Source organism: Pinus tabuliformis, chromosome 9, assembly GCF_031772625.1.
Source record: "Pinus tabuliformis cultivar Carrire ecotype Pingquan chromosome 9, CPIR1, whole genome shotgun sequence".
Lineage (NCBI taxonomy): Eukaryota > Viridiplantae > Streptophyta > Pinopsida > Pinales > Pinaceae > Pinus > Pinus tabuliformis.
The window spans coordinates 1779036022-1779050433 of NC_142307.1; positions in this window are offsets into that span (position 1 = coordinate 1779036022).

Genomic DNA, 14412 nt, shown 5'->3' on the forward strand with positions numbered 1-14412 from the left:
ACCAAGTCTGTTCCCTCATCTCCCATCTTCTCTTTTGCCAAGTAACCTTACCTTCTTCCCCATTGTTGTCTCAACCACCATCAAGCCAAGGCAGCTTTCCACATCACCTCACCACTCCATCCATCAGTTCCTGGGTCACTTCAGACCCCCATCCTACCTCCATAACCATCCATGAATCTTCCCTCAACCATCCATCCTCAAACATCCCATTTCAGAACATCCTGTAGAAGAATTGCAGACCTTCCTGTAGAAACCCCTGCGTTTCCTGTAGAATCCCCTGCAGACATCCTGTAGGAGGCCACTCACTCAGTTGCTGAGCCTCTGAACGTGAGGAACCTTTGTGGACTGATGCTAAGGATCTCTGGGGACCTCTCCTAGCCTCCCCAACCTTTCCCAAGCTTTCCTTCCTTCCGCATCACATCTGCACAACCAAACCCTAATAAGCACAAAATCACAATCACTCCATCCACTTAAACAAAAAATATAAAAACATGTCTTTTAATATGCAAGTAGATTAGATTCATGAATTTTCACTTATTAGAAGTAATGGCATCATTGGTAGAAGTTTCCTTCACATTCTTTGCATCATAGAGGTTAGACTAGTTAAATTAGGGTTTCCTAGGGTTTCCATGTTTTGATTTGCTTTCAGTTCATTTTTGCCAAGTAGATTAGTCTTCTTTGAGCTAGCTTTCATCCATCATTTAACAAGCTTCTTCTGAGAGCCTATAGAAGTTGGCTTGAGCCCTAGCGGACTTGTGCCAGCTGACCAAGTGACAGTTGCGACAAGAGCTAGTACTTGTGCATACAACACCGTCGCTTCCAAGTTTGTACAAACTACCGGGTTGATAAAATTAAGAGACAGGAAGCCCCAGGAGTTTTAGCATTATTGCTACAATACTGGAGCTCACCAGTAGGTCCAAATACACCAAAGATGAGATATTTAGAATGACCTCAGGACCCGATTAATCCCTAGAGGATTATGAGGAAAGGTTCCAACTTAGTTACAAAATGGCTAAAATGCACCCTTGATCTTGAATCACTCAAGTTAGTCCTTCTTAGAGGAATCAAGGAGGACATACTGGAAACCCTAAACATACTGTCTAGAGGAGACATTTATCATCTACCCTATAATGATATCAAGATAGTGTTAAAAACCATTCTAGGGTGGCTAGAAATAAGGGTAAGGCTAGTCAAGCTTTGGCCAGTTCCTCTTCCTTCAACAAATCTATCAAGAGTGAAATTGGAAACATGTTGGAGGAATTTAAAAGTGAAATTTTGCACACCTTTTCTCTACAAATGGATACTATACATATCAAGAGGAAAAAATAGGAAGCAGAGAGAGCTTTAACTATATTTTTCCCTAAATGCACTTGGAGACACCCCAGAATGGAATTTCCACTAAATGTTATAGAGCTCCGCTCAGCCTGTGAGGAAAACCATTCCATAGATAAGTGACCTTCTCTGCCTAGATTTAATGTTGTATACCAAGGGGCTGGAGGTGGGGTTGAACAACTCTATTATATCAACCAAAGGAGGCCTCAAGGACCTAAGCCATACTAGCAGGGCATTCATGGTGCATCCTATTCCTACTACCATCTCGATCACAATGCATCCATGCCCCCTTGGTATTCTCCTACTCACCCTTCATGGTCCACACCTTCCCCTTAGTCTTATGCACCTCAGTATCCTTCCCAACCTGCCAATCAATCATTTCAACCATATGCTTCTCCACATCCTCAATGGAATACCCCATCACAAGGTTATAGGCCTCAATTCAACCAACCTCCTACTTTATTTCCTCCACCTCCATCTCAACCATAACTAATTCATCCTACTCCACCCAAGCAACCTCAGATGCCTGCCCAACCAAATCCAAACTTGAACAACAAGCAGGCACAATAGGTCTATAGTGGGGAGACATCTTACCCTACCTATGTTGTGGAGATTCAAGAAATTCACCTCAGGTTTGGAGGAGTCCTACCAAATAACCAACCTCCATATCACCTGAGGAGATTGAAGAGGAAAAGGAAGACAGTGTTCCCAAAGCCAATTCACCTCCTTTTCCTAAAAGATTGATCCATCCTAACCAACACACCTCAGAAGAGACTAAACTTATAGGAGAATTGAAAATTTTTGTGTGAAAATCCCACTCCTCTAAGCCATCAAGGATGTCCCCATCTACAAAATTCTAATCAAGGATAAATGCTTCAAACATCCTGAGAGGAGAAAGAAAGAAACCCCTACTATCAATGTCATTGGTCAATTGTCTGAACTAATGCTGGGGAGTGTAATTTTCCCAAAGTATCCAGAACCTGTAAGTCCTATGGTAGATGTGCACATTGATGGCATCATTTTCCCTCACACCTTGATTGATATTGGGGTTGCCATCACTGTGATGACTAAGGAGACCATACCCAAACTAAATCTCTAAGGATCCTTAAGAAATACCATAACAGTACTACAACTTGTAGACAGGTCCATAGTAACTCCCGAGGGAGTTGTTGAGGATATAATGGTATCTATTGATTCCCGAGAGTATCCTATTGACTTCATAGTTCTCTAGCCCAAGACCAAATTCAATGGTTATCCTATAATCCTTGGAATACCATGCATAACCACTACTGATGCTTACATAAGTTGTAGAGTTGGGAACATGACCATTAAGAATGGGCACTTTTCCAAACAATTGGTCTTGTACCCTACTACTTAACCATCCCTAAAGCATGACCTACCCTTATGGTTGGAAGAGGAAGATGAAGATGAAGTATATCATACCACATCCTACCCAATATATACCCTAGATGTTATTATAGGAGGGGGGAAACCTGATGAAGATGACCTCATTGATCAAATCCTCTAGACCCAGCCCCCCAAGACCATGCCTCTTGATGATATGGTGAAGGAATCTGAAGATAACACTTGGACCGATTTATGCCTAGTTGACCCTAGTTCTACTCATGTCAAAATGGTAAAACTTGGTCCATCTAAAACATTGAAAATCAACCCCTCTCTCTCAACCAACCAAGAAGAGAAGTTGTGCAACATGCTGAGAGAGCACTTGAATTATTTTGCCTGGAGCTATAAGGAAATGAAGGGAGTGCATACTTCAATGTGTACTCACCACATCTACATCAAGGAAGGATGCAAACCAGTGCACCAACCCCAGAGGAGAATGAACCCAACCCTTAAAGACATTGTGAAGGAAGAGTTGCAAAAATTGTTGGATGAAGGGTTCATTTACTCCATCTCCGATAGCGAGTGGATGCCCCCTCTAGTTTTGGTCCCAAAGAAAAATGTAAAGTGGAGGATCTATGTGGATTATGGAGAGCTAAACAAATCCACTAAGAAAGACCATTTTGATCAGGTCTTGGACGGTCTTGTAGGGAAGAAGTTCTTCTCTTTCATGGATGAATTTAGTGGTTATAATTAGATCTAGATTAGCCAACAGGACCAAGATAAAACCACCTTCACTTTTCCTTGGGGTACCTTTTCTTATAGGGTCCTTCCTTTTGGATTATGTAATGCCCCCGCCACTTTTCAAAGGGAAGTTCTGAGCATCTTTGTTGAGCTAGTCCATGACTCCGTAGAAATATATATTGATGATTTCACTCCCTATGGTTGTGAATTCCTAAAGGCTCTCTCTAACTTGGGGAAAGTACTCAAGAGGTGCATTGAAATGAACCTATTAGTTAGTCCTGAGAAGTGTTAATTCTTGATGAATGTAGGGACTGTTTTGGTTCATTCAATAGCCCATGAAAGAATACAAGTGGACCCAAATAAAATTTCCATTATAAAAAGGTTTCCTACTCCTCAAAAGAAGATGGATGTTAGGAGTTTCTTGTGATTAGCTAGATAGTATAGGAGATTTATCAAAGACTTTAGCAAAGTAGCCTCACCATTCTTTAGACTACTAGCCAAGGATTCTTAATTTTGTTGGTCAGATAGTTGCTAAGAGGCCCTAGAAATATTGAAGGATAAGTTGACTACTACGCCCATACTTATAGGCCCAAATTGAGATCTTCCTTTCCACATCCACGCTTATGCATATGAAAATTGTAGGGGAAACTCTAGGACAGATAGATGACAAGTTGCCTTATGCCATTTACTTCATTAGCAAAAAAATTTCTAAGGCTGAACTGAACTACAATGTGATTGAGAAGGAACTCTTAGCTATTCTACATTCCTTGACTAAATTCTTACACTACATCACTGTTTATCAAACCTTTGTGCATACTGACCATGCTACTATCAAGTACTTAATGAACAAGCCTGATGTGAATGCTAGAATTATTAGATGGTTTCTTTTATTACAACAGTTCCATCATTGATAAGGTAAGTAAAGAAAATGTAGTTGCATATTTTTTGTCTAGGCTTTCTTTTCCTTCAGGTGAAGAAGGGATGGTTGATGACCAACTACCATATGAACAATTATTTTCTATTTCAGTTCTCTCTCCATGGTTTTCTAACATAGCTAACTAGCAAGTTGCTGCAAAGTTCCCTCCAAATCTGTCATCCAGGGAGAAGATCAATATTGTAAGGAAGAGCACCCCATTCAATTGGATTGGAGGCAATGTTTTAGGAAAATTTAGTGTTTCTTCAAACGCCTAACCCTCTAGACCTAGTAGCTAGTCTAGAAACAACAGACAAATCAATTCGTCTTTTTTTGGATTGCAGGTTTCTGTGGAGTGGTTTTTGAGAGATTAAATTCGGATAATCCACAGTGTTCATCTTCTTCTTTTTGTCGACGTTTCGAGCCTAGAGAAAGACTCATCATCAGGACTTGATATACAGAGAAGAGAAAAAAGAGCTTGTGATAAATATGGTGAAGGATGACAGTTAGGACGCTGAGCGGACCCATTGATCATTTAATAAACTATTATTTTATTATTTTGAATATGTCCCTAAACTTAGTCTAAAATTTAATGCTGTGCAAAGGTAATGTTAGTTAATGTTCGATTTTATTAATTTTAATTAACTTGTTAACTTAGTCTAATATTTTATACTGCACAAAGGTTGCGCTATAAATATATAAGGTGTATTATAATAATACTAAGTTATTATATATTTCTTAATTAACTTAGTTATATATTGTTTTCTAACTTAGTTTTATATTGTATAATTAATTTAGTTTTATATTGTATAATTAACTTAGTTATATATAGCTTAATTAATTTAGTTTTATATTGTTTTTCAACTTAGTTCCATATTGCTTAATTAACTAAGTTAATTCACTAGGTTTTAATTCGTCGCTTTTCCTATAATAAACAGATAAGAGAAAGAAGAACAAAGGTACTAACCTATAACTTTCGCTTGATCCCTCTCTCCTTTGACCAATTTCGCCACTCCTTTCCGTACTTAACTCGCTTGGAAAGTACCGCACAAAAGCCGAGACAGAAACCCATTAAAGCATACAATAATGATGATTCGTTAACTAAACATATCATAGAATCAAGAATACGATATACATCATATGAACACATGAATGGAAAAAGATGAGAATTATTTATTAATAGAAGGAAAGATTACAACCCATGTAGATGCGTGCTCAATTCAGTGTCATCCTTCCAGCTTCAAACCCTTCTCTCCTCATGAAGCAACAATTCAACATCATTACAATACTCTTGCTAATATCATTCAAACAACATTTCTTTAGCTCAAGAAATTCCAACCCAGACTAGCCTTTGAATGCTTGGTCAATTTATAGTTGAGTGGAGGAGGTTAAGCCATTAATGGCCTTCATGAATGCTCTGCCAAATTTGGGAAGTGGTTCCATGGAGGAAGGGATAATGGATTAAGGTTCATTCATCCTCTTCCTCATCCAAAAGCGAGCTCAATCCTTCTGGAAACTTCCAGAAGGATCCACTGGATGAGGAATCCAATGGATTCATTTCAAAAATTTGATGAATCTTGCTCAGCGCAGGTGAAACAAAGGCTAGGTGCGATGCATAGCACCTAGACAGTGTAGTTCCTGCAATGCATTGTATCCTAATAGAAGGCTCCCTGCGTTGATCTTCTTAGGGACACTTTTTGGATGAATGGTAACATGAAACTCTTGGGAGGCAAGCATGATGTAGGTTAATTCCATTAGGGAATGAAAACAATTGAATTAGGGGTTGATGGACCCTAATAATACAGATCTAGAAGCTGGGGTTGATGTGCCCAAATTGACCTGTAACAGTTGCCCTCTAAAGCATGAGGTTGAATATAAACATGTCGAGTGATATGCTTTACCACTTGGAGAGAAGGTTTTAAAACGGAAGGAGACCTGCATTAGTTACAATACAAATATCATGATACTTTGATTTTTTTCTCACAATTTTTAGCTGAGGGAAGGCATACCCATGCTCAGCTTTATAAAATTTCATGACATGTACAAATATAGTCGTCTACAGATGTAGACCCACTAATGGATGACCATGAATGTAAGGCCATTGTACAATTGATATAGTACTCCTAAAAAATATATCGCAGCTAGGATGGATGAAACTAGATCCGGGGTCTTCAATCTCGTCCAATATTTCACTCAATGTACAAGTCTAACCATGTGAATAGATGATTTAAAGTCGAACATGGAGAGACATCATCTGATTACCAGCCAATGATGTAAGATGTTAACAGACACGAGAGGAATATCTGATAATGATAATGATCCTCAAGGTACTACAGTACATCTTGCATGGTGTGAATAAATGATTTGATGTTGAACACCATACGAAGTCTTTCGGTCGAAGGCCACTGGTGTCAACCTATCACTGAAAGTGAGAAACCTGCCATTAATGTGTGCAAGCCTAAAGTTACTGAACGGGTGTTTCTATGTCAACCTCTTGGATGATGTGGTGATGTTGACAACAAGCAACTCATCGTAGGAGGGCCTTGATGTATTCTGCATCAACGACACAAAACGAGGTAAATGATTTTGGAGATTTAATATCGACTAACGACACAAGGTTCGGGAATGGCGGGCATGAAAATGAAGGTTTACTATATTGTAAAGGATGAAGTTTTGAACTGAATGACTTCTCTTGAACATATCGGTGACACTGAAGTGAATTGGTAGCATTGACCCAGAACAAAGTGATGGATGGTATGATATACCAATAGTGTGACAACCATCAAGCTGAATTACCCAACCCACATAGTCACAGTGATGAGGTGAAAGTGTCATGTTCAAGAGCAACTAGCTACCATAGAGTTTTCTTGGCGTTTTCCCATTTTCCCCAGTCATTTATGATCAGTACCTCTTTATTTTTAATCAAGCTTGAGGAGGATAACATATGCTTGTTGCATAATTCCACCCTTCGGGTGAATCCATCGCTATTTGATGTTTTAACGAGTCTAGCAAAGGTGAAACTCGGTCTTGTCTAGATGGACAAGTTTGTCGTTATTTGATGCTTTTAACGAGTTTAACGACAAATATAACTCGGTCCTTCTCACATTTAGAGAGTCTAAAAAGGGACTAAAAGGAAACTCCACAAGTTCTTTTTCATAAATTTGTCTCTCAAGTCTGAAAAAGCATAAAACAATACAAGAGAGAACCTATTGATCATGTTTGATCAACAAGTACCTTTTTCGTAGTTAATCTATCTCAGCCCGAAGAAGGGTTAAAACTATACTTAGTAGATATTGATTCTAAGCCATTAACGAGCTAGAAATGACAAGCACTCGACAATATTTTCATGTTTAGAGTGTCTGAAAAGAGCTTAAAGAGGACTCCATTTTGAGGAACGAGTGGTGTCTAGGGTAGCAACTGCTTCCGTGATGTTGGAACTTTCTCAAAACATGTTGATTTATGTGAAGAGGTTGGCTAATAAGACCACTCATTGCAACTATTCCTCAAAAAAGGTAAAACAATCAAGTGAAAGTGTATGATCAGCCAAAAGGATGGTGGCAATGGAACGAAAAAAACCAAGGCTCATCTAATGAAAGAGGTTGATAGAATGGAAATCACGGGGGTTAAAAATGGAAATGGGTTCATTTTTACACAAGCTTGAACCTGTTGTGCCCTACAACAACCCCCCATTTCATATCATTCTTATTTACAAAAAATTAACATATGGAATCAGGAATGGGTCCCTTTTAAAATTTTTTGGCATCAATACTTGTATGTTCAAAAAGGCCGGATAATCAAATGAGCTTTCAGGTATTTAAGCCTTTTTGGGAGATCAATGTTTCAAATAATAAATAATCTTTTGTTATTGCGATAAAGCGATCGCAAGATCGCATATCGCAACAACATGAGAGATGCATTCAAATGGCATTTTGGTCTCCGCCGATGCGATATCACTATCGGCAATCGGCAATGTTACATGCACACCACTAACGACACATAACTCATGTCCCAATGCGACGCGATATCGGCGATCGGCTATCGGCGATATCTCATGTGAAACCGCTTTATGATTTAAATCCCGACCCGATGCGATATCGCTATCGGCCGTCGGCAGAATTCCACGCACTTCGGTGAGGCACCCGGTTCCTACCCCCGATGCGATGCGATATCGCAATCAGCAACCCCCAAACCACTTTATATGCACCTAGCTCTGTTTCCATGCGCTAGCCCGATGCGATATCGCTTATCGGCTGTCGGCACGATCATTTGGTGATAATTGTGCAGCACCTATTCCCCGAAGCGATGCGATATCGCTCATCGGCAGTCTTAAAAGCCATCACTTAAAGCTTTAATTTTATGTTCATATCCAGTTGACAAAGCGCGAACCCCAAAATGCCGTTAATGCAAGGGATAAGGTAATGCGTGTGTATTTAAAAGATTTTTCCCCTTCGATTAATGAACACCTGCGTTTAACCGCCAGAATATCTGTTGCACGATTAAGTGAGTGATTCACCCGGATAACGGTGTAATCATCACATTTAATGGGTAGCAGGCCTCAAATCACCATTAATGCATCTGCAATATCCTCTTAGCGATTGAATCCGCAGCCACTTTTGAGAATTAATCTCCCCACGCTTCAAATGATATATCTTTCCCGTTATGGATTGTCATCGTCATTTCTGTTGTTACGATTTCTCTTGCAATTGTGTAGAATTCGTCTTTTGAGAGAAGCTTAAGCATGATGGGGAAAAGATCCAAGAGGACTACGGGCTCTGCTGTTACACCTGTAGCAGGTCAAGCTACCGCAGATAAGAAAAAAGGCCTCATTTCAGATACTACGTGCACTGGTCTTAACAAGACTACATGGCAGGGCACATATAATCTATTAGAGGCCGAACAGCCAGAAGTTTCAGTGACAGTGGCTACTGTGGACCCACTCAAAATGTCCGACGCAACTCTCAAAGAGTTGGCTGATTCCTTTCTTCACAGAATAGCCGCCAGAGAGCAAGTCCTTCCCTACACTGATGTAGTGCGATGGGCAATTAAGGAAATTCCAATCATTGACAGAACGTTCCACACAAGAGACGGACGTATTTTCGGGTCGTTCAAGCCAGAGCACCTGAGGGAAATGTATCATTTGCCTGAGCTAGAGAAAATCTACAACAAAGACTTCGTGGAGAAGTTTGCAGCTGAAAATGAAGTACCATCTGAGCCCATTCGCGATTGGAGGCAGAACCCGGCCAAACACAAGCACGAAAGCTCGGGTAAGTACTCCGTCGATTCCTTGGCTTCTCCCTATTGCTATGCGGGAATTATGATGTGTAGGCTATGGGGATTACATGATTCTGCCAATTTCGATATAGAAATGGTTCCCCTAATGGAAGAAGCTGTTAATAGTTTTATCATGGATTGGGCCACCATTCTTTCTGATAAATTGACTGTAGCTGTTCGGGATTTTAGAGCTAAATCTATAGTCACCGAAAGGAAAATCCCCCCATTTTATTATAGCGCCTACATTATGGACACATTGTGTTTTAAATCTGAGTTTCCCATCCTCGGTTGGAGATGGAATACCCAAGACCCTTCGCCCATTCATTTGTATCATCGGAAATTATGGAAGTCCTCCTACAAGGACCATTTATATCAAATTTGCAATGGTTTTATGGTTCCCATTCATTATTCCATTTTTGATCGGCCTATTCCCAAAATCTCCTATCTCGCTTCCTTCGACTTACCAGCTGTAGCAGGATGGTTTGGAGAAGAGAACTTTACCTATATTAGGGTTTATGGAAGCCAAGCCAAACCGCATGTTCTCCCTCTATATGTTCCAGACAAACTGTTAGCCCGAGAGATATCCTACCAAATTATGGTCGAGAGTGTAACCCAAACACTCAAGAAAGAGAAGAAGAGGGGCTGGCCCTCTTTTCCCTTGAGGATGGGTGTTTTTACTTTGCATAATATTCAGCATGCAGAAAAAGAGGCTATAAAGATGCAAACTTTATCCCTGCCCACTATGCCAGCCAGACTCTATGATCCACATAAAACTGCCTACAATGCCCTAGAACAGGCCAAACTGACTAAGATTGACCATCAAGAGGATGAGTTTGATGACCTGTTCGCAGCTGTTGATTCAATAAGCCAAACCAAGCAGCTTGCCAAGATGAGATACAATGATGCAAATTTAACTGAATTCAATAAACTTAGAGAGCAGAGGTTGCAAACTCTGCCTCTGGATTTATCGTCATTAACCTCAGCGTTCTCCTCAAGCGAGCCCGGTCAGAAATAGGCAAGCCAACCTCCTGTTATAAATAAAGAACAAAAGAAACACCAGGAGGAAAGACAAGAGAAGCAACAGGCAGAGAAGCAGAGAAAGGAGAAAATGGATAAGCAGCAGAAAGAGCAGAAGGAACAAGAACAGAGAAAGCAGAAGTAGATGGAGGAACAACGGAAGAAAGAAGAAGAAGAAAAGCAAAGGAAAGAATTGGCAGATAGGAAGAAAAAGGAATTAATGGATAAGCACCAGAAAGAGTTGGAGGAGCAAAAGAGGTTGGAACAAGAAAAGGAGAAGAGTAAATCCCAGACCTCCATAGATCCTGAATTGCTGAAACAATGGAATCAATTCGATTCCATTATCAGTGGAAAGGAAGGCTCCAAAGACGCACCAGACACCACTTCTTCTCAGGTTCTAAGCGGAACCAGCGGCCCACCCACTTCAAAGGATCTCGAGGTAATCACCAAAGACCCTTCCAATCAGATTGTGCTCCAGGTGGAAGATATTCCTCCCCTGGACGTTTTCTACAGCCCTAGGCACAAAGAAGTTGGTAAGTGCTCAAGGAAGAGGCGAAGGCTTGATCAACCTTCCATCTTTCCTGAGCAGACAGTCACGGGGAATGTAGTCTGGAAGGAAGAATTGGACCCCTATGATGATCTAACCAAGCTATCGAAGTATGCGGGAGCATATTCTGTAGCAACTATTGATAAAGCATCGGAGGTAAGTCTTTTGTTAAAGACTAAGGACCAGGAGATTTGTGCATTGCAAGCAGAAGTAGCCAAAGCGCGAAACAAGGCAGCACAAGTAGAAGAGCAGTTGCTGGCGCAACAGCAAGCAAACAATGTATTAACCCAGCAACTGCAGACTGAAAAGCAGAGGATTTATCAGAACGCAATCCAAAAGAAGAAAGAATTAACAGAGGCATTGGCACAATTGAGAGCAGCAAACGAGCTAATGACGAAGTCAAAGGATGAGAAAATCGCTCAACTATTAGCACAGCTCGAAGATATCAAGGGCACTAAGAAAGTCGAAGATTTCAGAGCAGAGGCAACTCAAATAAATAATGCATTAATCTCTCAGGTTAGACTCTTGTGCCAACAACTAACTGAGGCTGAGTCATTATGTGAAGTATCTACAGCAGTATGTCAACAAATTGAAAAAGCCAGAAATGAGCTAGATCAGACCGAAGAAACCATAACTTCATATCTTGATTGGCAAGATACTGATGTGGGGAAAGAAGCAAAATTGCCTAGGATCTATGAGCCATTCAAAGACATACTCTTCACGGAATGGAACACTCAGATGATGAAAGCGGAAAGGGCAGCTTCAAGGTGTAAAATGATTGCCAACAATATGATTGATTTGGTTAACAATACACTCTATTGGGCCAACATGATCTCTTAGTGTACACCTGGAAGCATAACCACGGCGAACATGATTGAACAAACAAGTTATCATGGACTGGAGGAAAAGAGAAAGTTAATCGCTGGAGTAAAAAATTTAACCTCCGACGCATATTGGCTCTTTCTAATCAAGCCGCACACTCAAAGGTCGGCTCTTAAGTGTTTAACAGATGCTCTCAAGTGCCTAATCCCCGACATTCAGGATGCCACATATGATGCCCAGCTCACGTCGCGTCTCAACACTCCACCGGAAGTAGAGCCAATGCTTGCGATATGTCAGTTGAGGTTTAAAGGCAAAGAGCCCACCGAATGAAGCATTGCTGCCGACTGCCAGATCGCCAAGAAAGATGGAGAAATAGTTATGGATGCCAATTTAATAGTTTTTCAGTTTTTCTTAGATATTTAGATTAGATTAGTATTTATAGACCCTTTCATTGTTTTGGAAAGGGTCGTAAAATTTTGTAATAGACTTAAAGGCTGAAGTTTGCACTACTGTGCTTCAGCCTATATTCTTTTGTGAAACTCGACCGATAGTTCTTAATTTGACGAGGAGGCTGTTTTATGCATTTGCGCACTATTGTCTCTTGTTTGGAATGCTTTCTGGTTTGAAGGAAGGACTGCGACATAGTGATTTATATAATGGATTGTTGAGCAGCTTACATGGTACTTTTATCTACATCTGTCCTCTTTCCTTTCATATGAATTTCTGCGTTATTATCTTTTGCTATTGTTGAATACATGTATGCGCTGTAACAGCAAATCTTCATTTCATTCCACTATTGGATGTTTTGTGATATGCCTTTCTTTTAATCATGCATGTAGCAATGATATGAATGACAATGTGTAGTAATTCGCTATTATCGCTCTGCATAACTAATTATGCAGAGCAATCTTAAATGGTTTAAATGTCTATGCTTTAGTGTTAGAGTCATCTATATGCCTGCCTTAAAGCACAGACTATCAAACGCTACGCTTGGAAAAATTGATAAGTCCCGGGATTAGATTATAGTTAATATATATTTCGCTGATAGTTTTAGTTTTTCACTTATCACTATCATACCTCATAAATTACTCATCCATCCCACTTTTATCCATTATTGGGAAACTGGTCCCATTATCCCCAGTCGGAGCCACTATTCCAAACGGAAAAGGAGCTGTACTAAGGTCCGGACCGGGTGGTTTCCCCTTTGTTGTGGCAGCGATTTTCGAGGCCTCAACAAAATTGGTGCTAGAAGGAGGGCCTAAATTATGAATGGCACATAAGTCCAAACCTATAAGCCATTCCAAGAGTACTTCCCCCTCCGAATCCCCTCGATCTTCCCATTTGTATACTGGTTCGCCGGTACCCGAACAAGAAGAAGAGGAATCAACTACCACTGCTCAAACCCATCATACCACAGAACAATTAAGTCTTGAATCACTTGAAGTTCAGTCTCTAATCCATAAACTTCAGAGCTTCTCGATTTCACCACAGAAATCTGAGGTATCAAAAAGCAGTGCGACTTCACAGTTCAACCTCACTCACCCTCTCACCAGAATTCAGAGCGAAAAACTCGGTATTGAACCCACTGAGTTTCCTTTACCTAAAAGGAAAAGGGCAAAGGAAATTACTGAAGGATCTAATAGTGAAGGGCTTTCATCCACCTCCTCCATTGCATTCTCTCCTCTGCGAGGTCAACCATCCACTCCCCCATTACAAATTGTCGTTCACCAGGGATCAGAAGCCTCAATATCCCAACCTATTCACTCCTCATCTTTAATCCCTTCCCACACATCTAGAATCCCAACAGTAGTCTCAACCACTGTTGCTATCATAATGGCAAATCCATGGACTAGGCCAGGAGCAGTCAACATGCCTGGACCATTGCATGATCTACCCGATGCTCCCGAAAAATGGCTGCCTAAATTCAATCCAGATGATGGGACCCAGGCTGAAGAACACATCAACAACTTTATGTTAGCAGTTAACCTAAAAGGAGTGACAGAGCAAGATGTTGTTGTAAGACTTTTCCCTTACACTTTACAAGGATCAGCAGGATCCTGGTATTTTTCCTTACCTTCTGGTTCGATTACCAGTTCGAACACATGTCAAGAGCAGTTTCTTACCAAATATGGAGATGATAGGTCCTTAGAAACTTTAATAAACGGCCTCTCCAATTTGAGAATAGAGCATAGGGAACCAATAAAGGAGTTTAATGCCAGATTTAATAAACTACTGAATAAAATCCCTACCGCTTCTAAACCAAGTGAACAAATCTGAAGCGAATGGTATATCACTGCCCTACCTGCCAACATAGCCATTTTTGTAGACAGGGCTGGCAAACCTACCTTAGCTGAAAACATGAGAGAGGCACTTGCTGTTGAAAAGCGCATCAATGCTCTAGAAAAGAAAGCTGCTCTGGAGGATA